This window comes from Suricata suricatta, chromosome 8, assembly GCF_006229205.1.
Source record: "Suricata suricatta isolate VVHF042 chromosome 8, meerkat_22Aug2017_6uvM2_HiC, whole genome shotgun sequence".
Classification (NCBI taxonomy): Eukaryota; Metazoa; Chordata; class Mammalia; order Carnivora; family Herpestidae; genus Suricata; species Suricata suricatta.
The window spans coordinates 19,648,580-19,670,321 of NC_043707.1; the positions used below are offsets into that span (position 1 = coordinate 19,648,580).

The window sequence follows — 21,742 nt, forward strand, 5'->3', positions numbered from 1 at the left end:
TCTCTGTAGCCCAGAATACAAATTCTAGGACTAAGCGCATTACCACCAAGAATTGGCATGGATAGATAAGAATTCAACCAACATTTATGAAGCGTGTTCTTACTAAGCAAGTGCTGTCAAGGGACTATAAGACAAGGATTTTGTTTTGTTTTACTTTGTTTCTCAAACAAAGTTTGCTTTGTCGCTTTCACACTGTAAGAGCCAAGCTGAGTTGTCACAGCAGATGTTTTGGGGTCAGCTAAGCCCAACATATTTGCTGTCTGGCTCTTTAAGAAAATGTTTACGGGCCCCTGGTCCAGATGTCTAGAAATCTGGATGTTTCTTGGTTGTGCCTTTTGTTTCGAAGGAGGTAGAATTCCGCAGGCGTTCCAAACAGGACCCCAAGGCAGAAGGAATCTGACATTCTATTTCTTCTCTCCACTCCTCCATGCATAAGGCAGAATAAAGTCTTTTTTTTTTTTAGTTTATTTTTTGAGGGAGACAGAGACAGCGCAAGTGGGGGAAGGGCAGAAAGAGAGGGAGAGAGAGAGAATCCCAACTGGGCTCCATGCTGTCAGTGCAAGGGTCCGATGCGGGGCCCAAACTCATGAACCGCAAGATCATGACCTGAGCTGAAATAAAGAGACAGATGTGTTACCCACTGAACCACTCAGGGGCCCCTGGCATAATACAGTCTTTGATTTATTTTCCCTGACTTGAGTTGGGGTATATTGAGACTGCCCCCATCTTCATAGCCTCCTCCAGTGAGATGTTCTATCCCTTCTCTCCAGGAGCCCATAGATAAGAAGGGAGGGGCATTACTTTAAGACATCACTGGGAAGCTATCACTTATCAGAGCTATAAGGAAGCTAAGGTAGTGAGCTCCCCGTCCCTGGAGGTATACAAACAGACAGGACTGCTGTGAAGGGCCCCTCTGTCCTGACTCAAGAAGTTCCTATGTTCACTGCCTTTGATGGGTTCAGCAGCCCCCTCCGCGACCTTGCCGCCTCAGGCCTGGCATCCTCCAATCCCTCCTCCTTGGCACAGCAAGGGTGAGCTTTGCAAATTTCAAAGTTGATCTTGCCACTCCCAAGACCAAATTCCTTCAAAGGCTGCACATCCCACCCAGGCTATATTCCAGGCCATATCTTCACCTTTGTTCATCCTTTGGCCCTCTGGAATTTTCCAAGTTCCTCTCCTATGTTCCACCCACCTCCCATGTTCCAACCAGATTTAAACACTTATTCTCCAGGCATGGGCTCCTCTCTAGCTTTCCTCAGACCATTCCTTCTGCCGGCTATGTCCTTCCCTCACCGTGTGCACTTGATGAACTCCTATGTATTCTTCGAAACCCCACTCAGCTGTCCCTCCTCCTGGATAACCCTTTCCAAGATTTCCTCATGTCAGATTAGTTTCTGTTTACTCAGTCCCTATGATGCATATCTTGATCCCAGTTTGTGACACTGGACTAGAACATATGACATTGTTCTAGAACTTACAGCATTGTACTAAAGTGAGTTATTTGCAGGAATACCTTCCTCCATGGGTGAAGCTCCTCAGGGGAAAAGAGAAAAATTAATTCACCTTCACAAGTTTAGTCCAAGCCTTTGAACATGGTAGGTACCCAACAGATGTCCCGTGAATGAATGAATTCATTAGTGAATGAATGAATTTTACCAAAGTGAAGACTCTAGGGGGTCAAGCAACTTGATCAAGCCAGACGTTCTACCCACTCGTGGATCTCATAGCTATGTCTTAGGTAGCTACTGAGGACATTCTGTCCTTTTTCTAGAAGGCCACATTTCAGACAATCCCTTATGCCAGATCTTCCCCTTCTTTCTACGAGCTTCCTAAGTTTCTCCATCTACTACTGCTCTGAATCCAGAGCAGCACACCTCAATGGAAAGACGAGATGTGTAGGGTCCAGTGGAAATGACTGTACACCCGGATGAGCCACTGGCTGCCTGTGTGACCTCAAACAAAGAGTCTGCAGCTCCCAGGTGGTAAAATGCAGACAGTAAGCCAGCCCTGTAGAGCTGCAGCGGGACCTAGCGGGGAAACACTCCAGCTCCAGGCTCGGGGTCATTGCTTCTGAGATATACGGTCCCTTCATCAAGATTCCTGAGGACCATCTACTCTCATCACCTGTCTGTCACTTGCCTTTAACACCTGGGACAGGTGGGCATCCAGCCACTCCACGACAACCCAGCAAAGGGAGCTGTAGGGAAGGTAGTAACCGTTAACAGCAGGGTGCTTACAGACCTTTTTGTTTGCAAAGCTTCCTTGTAATTTCTGATTCTCACACACACACACACACACACACACACACACACACACACACACAAATCAGAGCCATAAATTAATGTCCCCAAGTAAGGACATGGCTCTGAAGCCCAGGGAGGTCGAGAACTTGCCCAAGGTCACTCAGAGAAAAGCTGCTGAGCCCGATTTTGGTCCTTTGCCTTGATTCCTAGTTTCCAGGTGGCTTCCAAGTGATCAGAACGCTGTGCGGTTTATCTTATTCTATGTGCTTCCCCCTCATGACACACACGGTGAAACTAGAACAGACTTTGAGATCTAGGTCCCCCTAAAATCATCCGTGTGATCATCACCTCCGTCCCCGCTGCTAGAGCTGAATGACTGTGTATGGATTGAGGCTCTCCACTGTAAGGGATAGAAAATACTGCTCAAAATGATATAAGAAAATAGTAACAGAGGTCATAGAAACTCTTTGTGGTTCACGTGACTGAAAAGACAGATGGAGGTCTCCAGGAATGGTTAGGTCCAGACCTACATAGGTCATTAGATCTCTCCCCAGTTCTCTTCTCCTCTCCCCTGCCTTCGGTTATAGGCAGGTGGTCCCCTACTGGAGGCTTCTAACAGCACCGGATGTCACAGTAGAGAAAAAGCATCTGTTCCCTGATATTTTGAGACAAAGCCCCAGAACTGAGTGTGAATGCCCTGGCCTGGTCACGAGGCCATCCCATCCAGAGCAGTGGCTCTGGTCAGGGGACCAACATTCACCCACTGCCCAAGCCTGGGTCACACGCCAACTTCTGAAACTGGACTGTTCATCACTTCTACCCCAGCTTCACGGACTTCATGAAGGGAGTCTGGATGACTGACTTCCTCTCCCTCATCCACAGAAAATCCGCTGCTGCCACCAGAAATGGGTGGAAGAGAAGGCTGACAAGTAAAAACAACAGATGTCTTATTCGGTGACTTTTGGTGCTTCAGTTTCTATGTGTGAAAAAGTGTGGTATTAAAAATATCTACCCCTCAGGGCTGTATCAGAGTGGAAACAGAAATCAAAGGAGTTCTGTCTCCAGAGATGTGATTCAGAATCCTGGTGCAACTCTGATTATGTGATCATCACCCTCTGCAAAGACACCATCGGAATCCAGCCCACTGCCCGTGTTCTGGTTCTGGACCCTCCTGCTCACCTAGAGTGTCCCAGTCGCATCTACCTGTGCTTCCTGCCTTCCTTAGCTCCCCCGTCAGGGCCCTGCATCCAGACCCATCTCCCATCGCAGCAGAGTTCAGGGAGCTTCGGAGCCCAGCGGTGTTGAACTTGGCTTGCACTGACCCTCATGAATTTAAAGACCATCTGAGCCGGACCATTCATCTGTTCCTTCTCAGCTCCCCACGGTGAGTACATTTCCACACTCTCCTTTCTGATACCCAGGCATCAGAGCTGCTTACATATTTGTTTCTCAGGAAAGCTCAGAGGAGGGGGGAAAAAATCCAACATAGCCAACCCTAGAATTTGAAACCTTCCTTCTATTATCTCATAAAACATCCTGTTCATATCATAATTTCAATCCAGAGAGAGGATTTGCTGTGTGAGCTCTGAGCTGCATATAAATTGCCCTTCTAAACCTCTGGCTACAATAAGCAGACGTCAGGAGCTGACAGTTTACTTGATAAATGTCTAATAAAGCTTAAATAATTATTGAAAGCAGACAAATGGAAGAGGGGAATGGTAAGAGGTGTTGCAGTGATCAATCATGGGAAGGAGATAGAGCCCTCCCCCAACACAGGGGGAAGCAGATCCCAGGGACCAGAGGAGAGAGTCACAGGCAGAGAGTGACTTCCAGAAGGAACTGGTGATGAGCAGGGAAGCTGGGGGAACCAGAAGACATACCAGACAGACTTCTCTTTGGGAACCATCAGGTACTCAAGGTGTGACCTTTCTCAATTCTTCTGGAAGAGAAAGAGTCCAGGGAGAACATGAGTGCATCTCATTGTCTGTCTGTCCTGACTGCCTGTGAAGGAGTCAGGGCCCTGGACCTTACACCTCCTTTGTAAGCTCACCCAGCCCCAGTGCCAATCTCGAAGCTGGAAGAATTCAAATCTTTCTAGGGCTCCATCCTTTGAACTTGACCTGGAGTCACCATCCCTGATGGACTTCAGGAAGATATCCCAAACTCTTCACTCATTGACTTACTCATTCCTTGTTCGACAAACATTAAGTGCCAACTTGGTGTGATAAATAGTGCCCAATGAGCCGTCAGTACAACCATGAATGGTTGTGGGAGCAGATCAATTAAACAAACAAACGTACATCATAGAAATAGAAGTCTTGGGAGCTCACAGAAGTTTAATCTGGTCTGGGGCAGGTGTGAGAAGGGGAAGCCTTCACAAAAGAAATGGCACTTAAACTGAAATCTGAAAGATAATAGGAGTGGGGGGAAAGGTATTTGAGGCAAGAGAAACAGCAAGTGCAAATGCCCTGAGGTCTAAGAGTTCCATTGTGAGTAATGCTGAGATCTTAATTCCCACACTGATGCTAATATTTGGCAAATCTAACCCTCTTGCCACCCTCCCTGCAGGAGGAGGCTCTGACTTCCATGTTCCAGTCCATAACTCACTACTTGCCATTTACTGAGGATTTTCTGGCACCCATTTTAGAGATGAGGAATCTGAGTCTGAGAACTATTATGGGCTCACTGTCGCGTTGTCACCTAGGTGGTCATAGAGTGTGCTTTTGTTTTGGACTCACTCCTCCAAACACTCAGACCTGTCTTCACCCACCCACCCCCTCCTCATTGTTCAGTCCCAGCCTAGCAAACCTTCCTAACTATGTAGAATACTTGTAGGAAGGGTGTTTCTCTATCCTGCCAGATTCCCAGATTTCCAGCTGGGGACTATAAGTCTCTTGGAATCCCAGCTGATAGAGGGGACTAGTCCCTAGTGATAAGATTCTGTAATGCCTGCCTGGACATCCAACTATCACTATGCACACACACACACACACACACACACACACACACCCCACAGACCATTTGCTTAGAGTTCCACCAGCCCTCCACATATTCTGGGCCTTCCTCTCTCTCTCTCTCTCCTATAGTCCTGGTGTTAACCCCTGCAAATGTGTCACCATCCTAACGTGGCAAGAAAGTGAAACCAGATGGGAGCCCTCATCTGGTTGGGATGACCATGCCTAAGACATTTTACTTGAGAAACACAAATGACCCAGGCTTTTCATTCAAGTCACAAAGTCTTTTGACCAAGAGTCACCAATACCACTTGGAGCCACAGTGTTCTCTCCGATAAACTCAGCATAATTCTGATACATCCTGCCTAATGATGGAGTTCTAAATACTTGACAGACCCTCATATTTGGTAACAATTTACAGAGAACTTTTCAAACATCATCAGTGGAGTGATAGAGGCAGAGACTCCCTCCACAGTTGAAGGCTAGTGACTAAGCTTGGTTTTTAAGACTGGATGCAACTAAATCTTTTTGCCCAGGTTTCTGTGCAGAAATACGATCCCCATGTCAGGAACTTTCCCTCCCTGTTTTGGGTCGAATCTTTCTAGGGAAGTGTGTAATCGCCACAACTCTTTCCGTTGTAAGTAATAGAATCACAACCTAATTCGCTGAAGCAAAAAGTGATTCATTGCTGCTGGAAACCAAGAATACCAAAAGGCTCCTGTGATCAAAGACCCAAAAAACAGAGCCTCAGGATTTCAACCTCAACGACAGACCCTCTCTTCCTACTGCCTCAAATACTGTGTCTTAGTCTGCTCATTCCTAGTTTCATCCTAAAAACAAACAAAAAAAGCTCTTCGTATTGTAAGGAAGATGGCCACAGACAGCCCCAAATTCACATCTTCCCAGCGTATCCAATTTAGTGGATAGAGACGTCTCGTTTCCATTATTTAGATATAAATTTCAGGGAAGAACTCTGATTGGCTATACTTGGATCATGGCCCATTCCACAGAGCACTATGATTGGTCAGGCCTGGGTCATGTGACCACTCTAGTTGCCAAGAGGGTCAGGAACAATGGCCAGAAGTAGGGAATGAGGTGCAAATGTTCAGGCAAAAACATGGGAAGTTGCTCCAGGAGGAGACAGACACATCAGAACCCAACATGTCTGAGGGTGTGGCAGACTAGGAGTACTGACTGGTACAATCCTTCTGCTGAGATTAAAAATGTGTTTTCAAACCCCCCTCAAGTGTTTATACTTTGACCCAGGAAGCTGATTTCTATGATTGCAATTTTAGAAGGAAAAAAATGTACAAAGATGCATGTACAAGAATTCTCATTGCAATATTGTTTTCAGCAACAAGGAAGAAGTAACCAAAATGTGTCCATTAAATACATTTTGACACATTAAGTGGCATAATATTAATTCTTTTTTTATAGAGTTTTCTCTCATTTTAAAAGAATGTTTATTGGGGCCCCTGGGTGGCTCAGATCATGATCTTCCGGTTCATGGGCTCGAGCCCCGCTTTCTCTCAAAAATAAATTAACATTAAAAATTTTTAATTAAAAAAAATAAAATAAAGAAAAAGGTTTAGGGTGGTTATTTGTGGATGGTGTAATTAATAGTAATTTAAACTTAATTCTTTGCACAAGTCTCGTTGTCTGTTTTTACAATGTACATGTATTACTTCTGTGGTCTATGTCCATTGGGGTGGGAAAATGAAGAATGAGTTAGGTCAAAGAGCTAAAATTTTAGCAGTTGGTAGAACTGCTCAGTTTGCATATGGTCTGATGCTCTAACTAGATGATGTGTCAGTTAGGATAGGCTCAAGGGTTGTAACAGACCCCAAAACCTAATATCGCAGACACAATTGAAGTCTCTCCCTCATATTGTCCTCTAGGGAAGGTTTCTCATATCGGAAGGTGCCCTGCTCCACACGGACATTCAAGGACCCAGGCCGATGGTGACTTTTGTTCTTAAACACTACCAAGGTTTCTCTGATCATTTCCATTCTTATCACGAGAGGTGAGAAGGAGCAGGGGGCCTGGCCCTTGGAGGTTTTGTGGGTCAATACTGAAAGTGACTATGTCAGTCCATAGTCCACTGGAAAAGAACTTAGTCATGGCCCCACCCAGTCTGGAATCGCAGTCCCTGGATGGGCACCCATGTGCCCATGTCTGACTCCACTGCTGTGGAAGAGGAGAATGGATTTTTGTGACATTTCACAGTTATTGCTGCCTTGAGGAGTGGGGAGTGGAAGCAGAAAGGACAGGTAACATGGAGGAAGTGGACGTTGACTGTAGCAGACAATTAATATAACACCCACTCAAAAAGGTCCAGGTATAAGGCATGTGGCCTCAGTCCATTCCCAGCCCTGGTGATGCTTGGAGTTCACAGGTGGCAACATCCTGATTCCACTAGGCTGTCTTCTTTGGCGTGAGTTTGGAAGGGGCTTTGGGTAGAATGCAAAATAGAAGCAGGGTCATCTCCCAGGCACATATTCTATGGTAGAAAGAAGACGGCAAGGCTGCCCTTCCCCTTGGCCCAGCTTCTCAGGGGGCCCCAGTGGGGTAAAAAGGAGTAACAATAAAACAAAGGACCGGACTGGATGTTTTAGAAGTCCCCAGATTCTACCCAGCTCTTTCTCGCACATACTAACAGTGCATGAAGGAGGCCTCCACGCCGCCCTCTCTCGGCATCACTTAACCCTTGGGAAAGTACATGCCACAAACCCAGACGCTTTATCTACAGGGAGAATCGTCAGTCTCCGCCAGGAGAAGATCTGGGCACAATGAACATTACCCAGAACGTATCCGCCGGTAACACGCACACCCCAAAATCAATGAGGAAATGACCTCCTCCACACAATTGGTGCAAAAGAAAGGACATTTTCAGTGTCCCTCCGGCACATCCCAGCCATTGTCAGCCCTGGCATGCGGGATGATTAATGCGCGGGTGACCACGCATCCGGATTTCGATTCCTACGATTATGCGCATGGACTATTTTTTCCCCTTTATGGATCCTCGACGCTTAACCTACTCAATGGTTTTTATTTGCATTGATCACGTTTTATGGTATGATTAAATTTGTATGGAAGAGAACCAATTAGTTTTGTTTTACACTGATTGAATGCACTTTATAGTCAGACAAATTAACTCTCCATAGTTAGGTTGATTTATCCAGGGGCAGGATGCCTGATGGGCCATGCAGGGTCTTGTCCCCAGCTGGGGAGAGGGGGGAGGGTAGATGGGGGCGGGGGAGGGGGGGGACTGGTACCGATGAGAATCGGGCTTAATGTACCGGCTCTGATGGTCCAGCCGATCGCTGTGGAGTCTGGGTGGAATTTCTCTCCGGAGACTATAGATACAAGGCTGTATCTCCGTGTAGATTTCAAGCACCGATCAAGGCTTTGTCTGAAGAGGAAACGTTTTCTCCTACGGAATGAAAAGATCAATGGAGCAGAATTAGGTTCTAGCTCCAGTCTTTGACAGGCCAGGCTTTTAGCTTCTTTCAGCCACAGTAAACAGAGGAGAAGAAAGAGGAGGAGAAGGGAGCCCATCTCCCCACATAATCTGCTCAAGGACCGAACATGAGAGCACATATGGAAACAATTTATAAACTGGATGTAAAGCATCATCTTTATGCTAGTTTCCCATCCAATTAAAAAATAAGAGCAGAGCAGTACAGTGAGACGTGAGTGTAATTTGGAATCAAACACCGGAAGTTTGAATCTCTGTCACTTCCCCCTGCTGTGTGGTATTGTGGAAGTCCCTGAACATCTCTGAGCTTAAGAGGTCTCATTTGTTAAAGAGAGGTAATTATCACGGATCCGATGGATAGTTCGGACAGCAGTGTTTTCCTGACCATAATAAAATCACAGGACCTTGATTCTCCATCCATTAACTTGGTTTATTTTTCTCCGCAGCTCCCATATCAGTTTGCTCAGGCTGCCAGAGTGCAAGACCGAAGACTGGGTGGTTTAAATAATAGAAGTCTGTTTTCTCACAATCCTGGAGGCCAGAAGTCCAAGGTCAAGGTGTGGGCAGGTTTGGTTTCTCTGAAGGCTTCTTTGCTCGGCTCTGGCTGTGTCCTCACATGGTTGGTCCTCTGTGCACATGTGCTCCCTGGTTTCTCTCTGAGAACCCAAATGTCCCCTTCTCATGAGGATATTGGTCTGACTGGATCAGGGCCCACCCGTGTGGCTCTATTTTCACTTAATTCCCAAAGACAATCACATTCTGAGGTACTAGGGGTTAACGCTCCAGCGTATGAATTCTGTGGGAACCCAGCTCAGCCCTTAACAGCACCGGACATTATATTACACATTTTATCTGCAATCATAAAAAGAGAGACCTAACGCTTTAAACAGTGCCTGGCACGTAATAGGTGCTCGATAAACATTTGTTGAATGACTAAATGAACAGCGCTTAGCATCCTGGCAGTTCTAGCACATTCTGGAACCAGCACGAGGACACCCACCAATAACGGGGCTGCAATAAATAATCTCTGAAGACCTTTCTAATCCTTATCACCACCCTCCCCCATGATTAGCTTCTGTTGCACTTGCTTTGTGACCCCAGAACTCCAAGAAAATCTTACAACATGCATATTTAATATTTTATTCCCAAACTCATGAAAACCTTCAGCTTCAAGGTTAGAAGAGAACTTACATATTAACAGATTCAATTTATTTATTTAAAAAAAATTTTTACATTTATTTATTTTTGAGAGACAGAGAGAGACAGAGCATGAGTGAGGGAAGGGCAGAGAGAGGGAGAAACAGAATCAGAAACAGGCTCCAGGCTGTGAGCTAGCTGTCAGCACAGAGCCCGCCGCGGGGCTCGAAATCACGAACTGAGACATCATGACCTGAGCCGAAGTTGGACACTTAATTGACTGAGCCACCCAGGAGCCCAACAGATTCAAGATTCTTCATAGCATTCCTTGATAATCTTATCAACGACCAGTTCCAGTGACCGGAAGGCCTTTTCCTCTGGAAACAGTCTGTTCTGTGATTAGAACGCAGTGTTTGGAGCGCTCAGTGAAGCCTACGCAAGGACTGTCTTTTTTAGAAGTGCTGATAATAGTTAGGAATGAAAACAAACATCTCTAATAGGCAAACAGATGGCAAACTGGTTTATCCACACAGGAGTGGGAGCCTTCAATAATTCAAATACATTCATTAGACCCACAAGCAGCTAAATGAAGCCTTAAAAACACAGTATTGATAGATACAATATGATACTATCTACACCCATATATTAATTTCTATGTATTTAACATATGTAAATATTCACTTTAAAATAATGTATATTGTGTTTCGAAAAGTTACATGGCCTTGCCTGGGACGGATCTTCAGTAACCCCAGAGCGGAGTTGGCCCCCGAGAAGGGCTAGAAGGAGGGGTGGAGGAGGAGCGTCTTTCACTCTATCTGCAACTTAAGGGAGAAGCCTGAAGCCAATGTGGCAAAGCGTCCACATCTTTTGCCCCTTGAGGTAGGTCCATAATATAATTTTTTTGGAACTTCTGATGTTTGACATGTCTTAATTTTTTTTAATTTTTTAATGTTTTATTTATTTTTGAGAGAGAGAGAGACAGCGTGAGCAGGGGAGGGTCAGAGAGAGAGGGAGATACAGAATCCAAAGCAGCCGCCAGGCTCTGAGCTGTCAGCACAGAGCCTGACGTGGGGAGCTCATGAAATGTGAGATCATGACCTGAGCCAAAGTCGCACATTTAACCAGCTGAGCCACCCAGGCGCCCCAGCCCCTTATATATATTTTTAAGTATTTCAGTGAATAGGGGAAGGTGTCATCCTTTACTAAACTAATCGTCAACCCCATATCCAACCACTGGTCCTGGTTCCGACCTCTGGGGCCCCCAGAACACATATTCTTCCTCTTCAATGCTGTATCCACTGTCTTCCTAGACAGGTGACCCCATCACCAGCCTCATGGCCAACACCAGCTGCATTGCATCTGGACATGAGGACTCCCGCCTCTGCCTTGCTGACAGAGTCAATCCATCCCTGCAGAGTGTCTGCTGAATGAATACTAATATTCGTCCCCTCTGAGCTCACCATCTAGTGAGACAAAGAGACACACAACCAGGTAACTACGGGGTGATGCGCTCACTGCACAGCTTGTGCAAGAATTTGAAATTAGAGAAGCGTGTGACTCACCTGCCTTCGAGCAAATGGGCCGGAAGCCTGGAGCAGCTCGGCTGGAAAGACAACCCGAAGTCTGGATGTGCTGGTTCCATGGCGCAGGCTTAGTCTGCTGGTCGCACGCCTGGGAAGGGGGGAAATGTAACCCAGCAGGGCACCCAGGAAGAAGAGGAAATGAGTTCAGGAAATCTCTTCCTAGTCTCTGGCCACAGGGCCAGACAAGCAGGTGTTTTAAGAACCACCGAGGGTGGCCACAAGCACCCTGGATAGAGTTGTCCACACTGGACAGGGGGGTTCCCAGCAGGTAAATTGGGACTCTTCAGGGAGGAATGTGCAGAGCAGGTGCACAGGAAATCGGGGATGCAGCCCCTGCCCTGCTAAAATCTCACCTGAGGAAATTAGCAGAGAGCCAGAGAAGCGGGGAGGGCAGAGAGGGGCACGGAGGCACAACCAGGGGCTGGAACTTGGAGGAGAGGTACCTAGAGGAGGGGCCGACATCTGCCAGGTCCAAGAACAGCCGTGGGGCAAACGGGCTAATATTCAGGGAGCTGGAAAAACAGATTATTTTTTTAATGTTTGTTTATTTATTTTGAGAGAGAGGAGAGCCAAGGCAGAGAAGGATGAGCGAGGGAGAGAGAATCCCAAGGCTTTTAGCACAGAGCCTTATGTGGGGCTCTATCTCACAACCTCGAGATCATGATCTGAACTAAAATGAAGAGCAGGACACTTAACCGACTGAGCCACCCAGGAGGCCCTTAAAAAAACAGATCCTTAAGAGCAAAAACAGGCGAAGGATCTAAGGCCAGGAAGTACATAGTACTTTAGCCACTAGGTAAATGTTTTCATACAGAAAACTGCCCTCACAGGGACTGAAACCTTGATGACCAAAAGGCATCGCCTGCCTGTCAGTAATAATTTGCATTTAATTGAGCATTTACTACACTTTCCAGAATTGGATGCAGGCACTTACATTATCTCATTTAATTTTCGTATCTCCAGAAATCAGACCCTAGGACAAATGCCATTTTACAGGTGGGAGAAATGAGCTATTAAAAGTGACGAAGTTATCCTTGCCCAAGGTCACAAATTTGATATTTAACCGTCAAACCCGGAGTCTGACTTCATCATGGCGGCACCCTTGCCTTGTCCAAGAATGTCACCGGGAGCCACACAGGCTTCACTTTCTTGCCGAAACCGTTGACTTTGATGTTCACCTGTCATTGTGCCCGCGTGTGTGAATGACGTGCTCATGGCTTGCCTCACCCATCCCCACGACAGTCCCAAGAGGGTGGCTGTCACAACCCTCCTTCTCTTGGCCACAAGGAAAATAGAGCCCAGAGACAGTGATGATGCACCCTACTCACCCAGCTAACTGGGGACACACTTTGAACATGGGTCTCTGGCTTCCTCGGGGGTGGACTTTGGGCCATAACTGTGTTTCAAATCCTGTGCCACCCACCCTACTGGTGGGGACTGAGCTCATGGGGGGTGGGGGTGGGGAATGGGGATGGAAGACTATCACCTCTTCATTTTTAAAATATATTTTATATTTTATATTTTTAATGTTTATTCAAAAAATTTAATGTTTTATTTATTTTTGAGAGAGAGAGAGAGAAACAGAGAGTGAGCTGAGGAGGGGCAGAGAGAGAGAGAGGGAGACACAGAATCAGAAGCAGGCTCTGGGCTCTGAGCTGTCAGCACAGAGCCTGACTCGGGGCTTGAACCCACGAACTGTGAGATCATGACCCGAGCCAAAGTCAAATGCTTAATCGACTGAACCACCCAGGCGTCCCATAATCTCATCATTTTAAGATAAAAGTTCCCATCCACCTTCCCAGAAATCCAAGCTATGGTCCAGGAACTGACCTCCAAAGAAAATCATCTGCTTGGAGCTAAATAAGAAGTTTCTTCTGTGCTGTGCCAAAGCCTTTTTCAGGCTCTGAGGGAATAACACTATGATATCGTAATCAATGTGTACCTTTTTTTTTTTCATTCCTAGAAACACTTGCTGCTCTGTTCCTCCATTCAGAGAACATCTAGGGTGGCCCAGCCTTGGAGGGCCGATGTCTCAGCTCTGATAGCTCAGAACTCCAATACCGGAAGAGTCCTAAGACCTTGGGAGAATGTCCTGTAAGGTAAGCATCTCAGAAACATAAAAAGACTCCTGGACTAAAGAAACCCTTGGGGGAAGGAGGAGAATTCGAGGGTAAGAGACTTAGACTTTGGGGAGGGAATGAGAAGCAACCATGTGCTCTCTCCCCAAGGCCAAGTTCAGAGTGATTGCGCAGAGAATTGTACAAGCCCAAAGATACCTGTGGGGGCCCCAAGAAGGGAGGACCCGCGCTCTCCACCCCAGGGTGAAAGTCCCTGACTACGGCAGGACCGTGGAGCAGAAAAGGGGGAGCAGAAAACCCATCTGCGTGCAGTCTGGGACAGAAAGCCTGGGACCCTGCACGGGGTGAGAACCACAGAGCGTCCCCACGTGGAAGGGTGTTGGAAGAACCAGAGTCTCGTAGCTGTGGGCAGCTGAGGGAGACAGGGGGCAACACTGAGAGCGAAGCCTCCCCCTCCCCCGCACCCGCCTCCCACTGACCCTCCCTGAGGTTCTGACACCTCCAAACTCAGACAAGCCCCTGGGGGAAGAGAGAACGCCCATCTGACTATGCTCAGCCTCTACCAGCTGAGTCAAGCTTGGTGACATCATTGTTTAAACTCTATTTCTGACCTTGTTGAGGTTGAGAGGGGAGGTTTGTACCCCACTCCACTACTGGGACCTCCCTGTTGACTCTCTGAACCCCCAGGGCCCGTGTTCCACCTCCCCCAGCCAAGCCAGCCCGGGCTGAGCTGAGACTGGATTTCTGGGGAAACTGACACGCAGCCCAGCTCTCGTGTGTCCAGCTGCCGGTGACAATGACAGATGGTCCCATCAGAGCGGGAGGTGGAGGGATAGGGCCCTGAAGGAAGAGGTCCCACTGGCCCCCCGGACCTGCTGTGTCAGAGATGGAGAGAGCGCATGTCAATCTTGAAGGCGTCGCTGCTGTCCCTGGCTGGGTCCCTGGGATCCCATCTCTTTCACAGTCCCCAAGCCCTCGCCCTGACCCGAGAAAACTTGCTGCACCTCCGAGGGTGCCCTCCGCTTCTCCCCTCCTGCCACTTCCCAGGACAAGCCCACCAGCCCCTTCCCTAATTTAAGAGCCCTACTGGTGATTCTCAGGGACAGACAGGCAGCACTGTGGTCACTGTGGAGAAAAGTCAGAGTTATGATCATTATTATAATGATGATGAACACGGGGATTTGAGGCATGCCAGGCCACGTGCTAAGTGCTTTACCACGTGGTCCTCTTTGACCCTCTGCTACACCCCTCGGAGGCAGACACTCTCGTTGGCCACATTTTATCAATGTAGCCACGGAGGCTCCGAGAGGCGGGATCACGTGGCTCGAATGGGGTAAACAGGTTCTTAGTGGGGCCCAGGTGTTTCCTGACTCCGAAGCCCATGCCTGGCCCACCAGGAAGGCTGCAGGGCTGGCATCCAGGATCACGTCAGACACGCAGTCACTTGGCCGTGACAAGCGACATGATTGTGTCCCATGCATAGAGAAGCAAGCGGCCACTTTCCTGGCTGGGCCAGGCGAGGAGATGGAATAAAGCTGGTCTGGAGTCTGTACCTGTGACTGAAAGGATCTGGGCACGGTCCAGACCGGCAAGTCATCCTTCTCTGCCTGTGTGTTCCTGCTGCCAAAACGTCTCACCGAACCCCAGGGGCCGCGTCATCCATCAGGCTGTCTCATCGCGGCAGCTGGAGGACTCGGCAGGTGTCGGCCCAGATCGGGGTTAAGGCGGCTACCTTGCCACCTGCCTCGCGCATGCTTCGAGAATCATAAGGAAGAATTTGTTCTGTGTCTTCCTAAATACTTTGCATGGAAGAGACTTATGTCACAGCCGGAGGTTCAGGCACTGACCCTCAGTGTCCAGGTCGCATTTCCGCCAGCTAGAACTTGAAGATGACTGCCCTATAGGAAAATGGCTGGGCAGGTGGGGATGCTAACCTCACGTAAAATGAACCAGGCTATAGAACTGTTGTTGTCACCACGGTGTTCGTGTCAATGAGATGATTAAAACCTTGAACCATCAAGGATTTTAACTCTTTCAGTGTAAGTTGTAGACATCCAAGTCGAGCAGGCTGAAACAAACAGACAAGCAAAAATAGGGGGGAAAGGAAGCAAGGGAGGAGAAGGGGACTTACTAGCTCCTAGAACTGAAAGGTTCACGCAAGTTTCAGGTGTGGTTGGATCCAGGAACTTTAACGACGTCATCAGAACTCCATCTTCCTGCCTCTTGCATCTCTCTGTAGTATGGCCTTCACGCTCTCGTGGAATCTGCTCTCAGGATGACAAGGCAGCCAATAAAAGACCCAGGCTCGTATCCTAAGAGCTCCACAACCATAATGGGAAGACTGTTTCTCTTTCCCAATAGTTCCTGCAAAATTGCCATGGCTGATTCACTGGGTGCAGTTTGGAACTTGGGTCAGTTCTGAAGCCCAGGTGATGTTTGCTCAACCAGAAGACAGAGAGTGAGTGAGAAGAGCTGGATTCTTCTGGTGAAGAAAGGAGAGTAGATACCCCTGGGTAGCATACCCCGAGGAGGAAAATAAATCGGAGACCAGGAAGTGACTGAGTTTCTCTCTAAGTCGGGAGCCGGATGATACACTAAGTCACAAAGCTCTGCCATCCCCCATGCACTAGCTTCCATCTCCCCAATATTTCTGTTGTTCTGGGGGCACCTGGGTGGCTCAGTCAGTTGAGTGTCTGACTTTGGCTCAGGCCATGATCTCACTGTTCATGAGTTCAAGCCCCGCATCGGGCTCTGTGCTGACAGCTCAGAGCCTGGAACCTGCTTCAGATTCTGTGTCTCCCTCTCTCTCTGACCCTCCCTACCCATGCTCTGTCTCTGTCTCTCAAAAATAAATAAACATTAAAAATTTTTTAAAAAAATATTTCTGTTGTTCTCGAGGACACCGTGACTCCAAGAGGACAGATAGCATGACCTCCAAGACAGGAGCTCAGGTTCAAAGTCACATGGGACTGATTCCAACAGTGCTGCTCCATCTTGCTTGGTGTGTCCCGGACCAGAAAGCCAATGGAGAATCGAATTTAGAAAGGGTCCCAGCTCCCAAAGAAACACTATTTGGGTCGGGTCCCTGTGCGTAGATTACTGTTCCTCTCTGGGCTTTGGTTTCTGCAGCTGTGAAAAAACCACGCTGTCGCAAATCAGTGGTGTGACCAGGCAGCAGAGAGATCAGAGGCGGACACACTTTTCAGAAAGCCTGCAGAACCCTCTCTTTCAGTCAACGTGACCAACCCCAGAAGTGACAGGTAGCTTCCTCTGGATCCAAAAGCCACAACTGTCCACTAACGACCTTGGACACTCAGTCTAACAATCAAAATGTTGAAAACCCAGCGTGGTCTCGGTCCTTTGGGTACATTGCCCCATTTAATCTTTTCCTTTGCCCATTTACATAACCTCCCAAATGGACAGAAAAGAGGGCATCAGAGACATATGTGGTCTTTTCCAAGGGTAAACAAATGTTAACATTTCACCTTCTTACTTTACAACTCTTCGTAAAGAAACAAAATGATAGAGACACTGGTAAGCCCGTTCTCAATAGCAGTATCTTTTCCTGTATTTTCATCCTTCCTCAGCGGGGATTGGGTTCATATTGGGTTGGCATGAATAAAGTACAGGTATGTTTACACTCATTCCGTTTTTGTAGCTATGTGTAAACCATATTTATTATGTATGTGCATTTGTGTGTGTGTATGCGTGTGTATACATATTCATGTTTGCGTGTTTTAAATTTTGGGTGTGCTATCCTTTTAAAACTTGCTCTATCCTCAAACTTAGTTTTCTTAATTTATCTATATTGATACCTATGGATCTGATTCATTCATGGAAACTGTAATATCATATCCTGTTGCAAATAAACTATAATTTATTTACCATTCCCCAGATGAAAGAAAATTGGTTGTGTTTACATCCTCGCAATGACAAATTACCATAATAAGCATCTCTGTATAGTTCTCCTTGGGCACATCCAGAAGAATGTCTCTAGCACAAACACCCAGAAACAGAATGGGTAGGAAATAAGTATGAGCGTTCCCCAACTTCACTAGGTAATGCCAAATTGCTATCCAAAGTGGCTTTACCAATTTATGCTCCCGCCTGAAACATGAATTTTCGGTACTCCATACCCTTACCCACACGTGTGTTACCAAATTTATTGACTTTGTCAGTCTGACAAGGACACACTGGTATTTCACTGTTATATTTTGAAAAGCCCCAACAGTGGCTTTGAGAATATTTTTATAGCACATTGGATATCAGGTTTTCTTTTCCTTCAAATTACTTTTGCACATACTTTATCAATATTGGGTTCTTTGTTTCTTAATGATTTCTGAGGATTCTTAATACATCCTATGTACTAATCCCTTACTAATTATATGGTTGGCAGGCACCGTCCCTCAAACTGTCTGTTCCCAAGGTTTAATATGTTTTTTGTCTTACGGAAGCTTTAATTTAACGTGGTAGTGTCTGTCAGTATTCTTCTTTGTGACTTACGTTTTTCCTGTTCTATTTGAGAAATCTTTTCCACTGAATCTCCTAAGAAGATTCTCCCAGGCTTTGTGGTAAAGGTTTTATTTGCACTATTGCTTTTTGCATATATAATTTGAATGCATCTGGAATTTTTTCCATCAAGATAGGCATCTCATTTGAATCCATTTCCATATAGATAGCAAATCACTTCAGTGCTAATAGTGAACTAATTTATCGTGTCACATACCAAACGCCCTAATGACAGGAAGGTCTGCGTCTGGATGAGTTTGTAACATTGTTCTAACTACTTGGTTCATTCCCAAGCCCATGGAGGGGGGGGTTTCATTGTGTGGCTTTCTCTGTTACTAAGTTTCTATGTCTCAGCTCCAAACTCCTGCACCCAGCTTTGTGATGCTGGGATTGGGACTGGGACTCTGCACCCCCCAGTTCTGTTTTGCCAGTTGCTTCTGTTAGGCGTTGTCATAAGTGGGGTCTCAAGCCGAGGGGGTGAGGGAGGAACAAGAGGCTGGCTCCTGTCTGCTTGCAGTCCTTGTGATCATCACATACCCTCCCTCCCTCAGCCCAAGAGCACCAGTTCTTTCCTGGGGGCAATGGCTTATTCATTGGCAGTGTCCCCCACTCCCCGCCCCTTGAGAACCACCCTCACCACACCCCCTCCAGGACACCAGCAACAAACAGCAGTGTCCCTCCTCCAAACTCAGAGCCAGTCATGCAGGGTCCACCCCTCAGCATAGACTTCCAGTAATTCCCCCCACCTCCCTTTGTCCCTCAGCCCCCGCATTAGTAGTGAACTCCTGTTGCTGCCTCGGTGACAGCTTTGTGGTTTTGTTTACCTAATCAATTGTCTGCCCAGTTGACAGTTCTTTATATTAAACTCTCTGTTAAAGCAGCTGGTGTGGTTTCTGCCTCTTGACGGGACCCTTCCCAATATAGCAACTTGATAGTAAATCTCGACGCCAAAGAAGGAAATGTTCTATTTTTCATCTTCAAAATTGTCTTGGATATTCTTGGCCCTTACTTTTCTGCATGAGTTTTTTTTTTATTTTTTTAATGTTTATTTGTTCTTGAGAGAGACAGAGCATGAGCAGGGGGAGGAGCAGAGAGAGAGGGAGACACAGAATTTGAAGCCGGCTCCAGGCTCTGAGCTGTCAGCACAGAGCCTGATGTGGGGCTCAAACCCATGAACCGTGAGATCAGGATGTGAGCTGAAGTCAGACGCTTAACCTACTGAGCCACCCAGGTGCCCCCCTTAAAAAAATTTTTTTTAATCTGCATGGGTTTTATAGACCTATTGTGGCATTCCACCAAAAGGATAATATTAATATGAGGCATTTGAATATTTGCCTGGCAGTTACATACATTTATAGCCAAACATGGTAAGAATTGACATCTTAACTGAGTTTCTGATCCATGAACACACCATGACTTTCCCCATTTCTTCATATCTTCTCCCATGTTTTTCAGTAAGATGCTGTACATGAAGTTTATGTACAGAAGGTCTATATACACCCTCTTCCAGATATATTTCTAATTAATTTAGATGTTTTGTTAAGGTACATTGAATCTTTTAAATTGCTGTTTTTAATTGTTTCTGGCTGGTGTTTAAGAGATGGTAATTGATTTTTTTTTCTGTGTATTGATCTTGTATCCAGCAACTTGATGGACTCTTGTATTTGTTATTGATATGACTGCATATCCTGTAGAAGGTTTCTAAGTAACCATGTCGACTATGGACATTGACAAGCTCTTTTGTTTTCTTTACAATTGCTACAGCTTTATTTCTTTGCCTGCACATATGCGGGCCTGTGTGGATGTGTCTTACCGCACCACCGACCCACCTCCAGACCAACACTGAATAGAAGCACTTCCTTCCCTGGTCCGGATAGAGTTACAGGGACTAGATTTACCTTCTCACCTGAAACATCTAAAAAAGTTACATAAAACACTAGGAAAGGCCGGATCTCAAGATGTGGGGTATCAGGCAAAGAAAGTCAGTGAATTCTGAAAGGGAAAAAACGAGGTGAGCTCTGGCGTGGCCCCAGATTACTACCCAGAGAGTTTCCAACACAAGGAGGGTGACCCCAGGCAGAGTGAGGTCCACCTGAGCTAGAAGACTTGCCTCCAGAATATATAATAAGAAAACAAAAAATGGGATATTACTCAGCCATAAAAAATGAGAGCTTCAGGGCGCCTGGGTGGCTCAGTCAGTTAAGTGTCCGACTTCAGCTCAGGTCATGATCTCACAGTTGGTGGTTCAAGCCACACGTCAGACTCTGTGCTGAGAGCTCAGAGCCTGGAGCCTGTCTTAGATTCTGTGTGTGTCTCTCTCTCTGACCCTCCCTTGCTCGCACTGTCCCTCTCTCTCAAAAATAAATTTTAAAAAACATTAAAAAAAAAAAAAAGAGCTTGCCATCTGAGACAAGGTGGATGGACCTGGAGGATATTGTGCTAAGTGAAACGAGTCAGACAGAGAAAGATATAAACCATATTATTGCCCTTATGTAGAATCTGTGAAAAAACAAGCAAACAAAAAAGTAGAAACAGACCCATGAAGACAGAGAGCTGGTGGTCCCAGAGAGGAGAGGGTGGAGGATGGGAATGGGTGATGGGGGGAGGGGGCACAGGCTCCAGTGATGGAATGAATAAGTCACAGAGGTGGGAGGTACCGCATGGGGAACACAGTCGATGGTATTGTCATAGTGCTCATGAGGACAGGTGGTCCTCCCCACAGCACAAGGCATAGAGTTGTGGGATCACTATGTTGTGCACCTGAAAATAATGTCACGCTGTGCATCAACTCTACTTTGATAATTAAAAACAAATAGCCTGGGAGGCTCAGTTGGTTAACTGTCTGACTTTGATTTCAGCTCAAGTCATGATCTCACCATTCATGGGATTGAGCCCCACATTGCACTCTGTGCTGATAGCAAAAGTCTGCTTGGTACTCTCTCTCTCTCTCTCTCTCTCTCTCTCTCTCTCTCTCTTTCTCTCTCCCCCCCTCCCTCTCTCTGTGCCTTGCTCATGCTTTCTCTCTGTCTCAAAATAAATAAACTTTAAAAATTAGTAATAATATTAGATCAAGTATTTGAACAGATACCTTACCAAAAAAGATACATGGAGGCAAATAAATACATGAGAAGATATTCAATGTCATTAGCAATTGGGGGAAAAGCAGAATAAAACCCCAATGAGACACCAACACACACCTATTAGGATGTCTAGAATTTTCAAAGCTGACCCCACCAGGTGTTGGCAAAGATGTGGGACAACTAGAAATCTCATACACTGCAGGGGATGTGGGAGTGTGAGAGGGTTACAAGCACTTTGGAAAACAGTTTGGGCATTCCTAAAGAGTTAAAAAAGACACGTGACCCATCATTCTGTCACTCCCAGGGATTTCAGCAAGAGAAATGAAAGCAATATGTCTCTACAAGGACATGTACACAAATGTCCACAGTGGCTTTAGTTGAAATGGTCAGAAACTGGAAAAAGTACAAACGTTTATTTACAGACGCAAAGATCAGCAAGCAGACTGCGGTACGTCTATACAGTGGACGTGGAATGCTTAGCAATCCAAAGGAGTGAAGCACTAACACTTGATTCGAGAGAGGAACATCGTAAGGTAGTGATTTGAGTGAAAGAAGCAGATACAGAGGACACATATGGTATTATTTTATTATTGTTAAATTCTTGAAAGTGAGTCACAAATCCATACCAACAGAAGCAAATGGGTGGTCACGGGGGGGGGGGGGGGGGGGGGGGGGGGGGG

The 21,742-nt window shown here is 46.5% G+C and overlaps 2 long non-coding RNA genes across 2 annotated transcripts; both read left to right on the top strand.

Annotated features, from left to right (window-relative positions):
- The first annotated feature begins 9,175 nt into the window (after positions 1-9,175).
- Positions 9,176-13,558, top strand: LOC115299461. Its single transcript, XR_003912191.1, has 4 exons — positions 9,176-9,232; positions 10,525-10,691; positions 11,123-11,303; positions 13,359-13,558. It is a non-coding gene; the product is annotated as an uncharacterized LOC115299461 (long non-coding RNA).
- A 97-nt stretch (positions 13,559-13,655) lies between these two features.
- Positions 13,656-16,027, top strand: LOC115299462. Its single transcript, XR_003912192.1, has 2 exons — positions 13,656-13,817; positions 14,957-16,027. It is a non-coding gene; the product is annotated as an uncharacterized LOC115299462 (long non-coding RNA).
- The last annotated feature ends 5,715 nt before the right edge of the window (positions 16,028-21,742 follow it).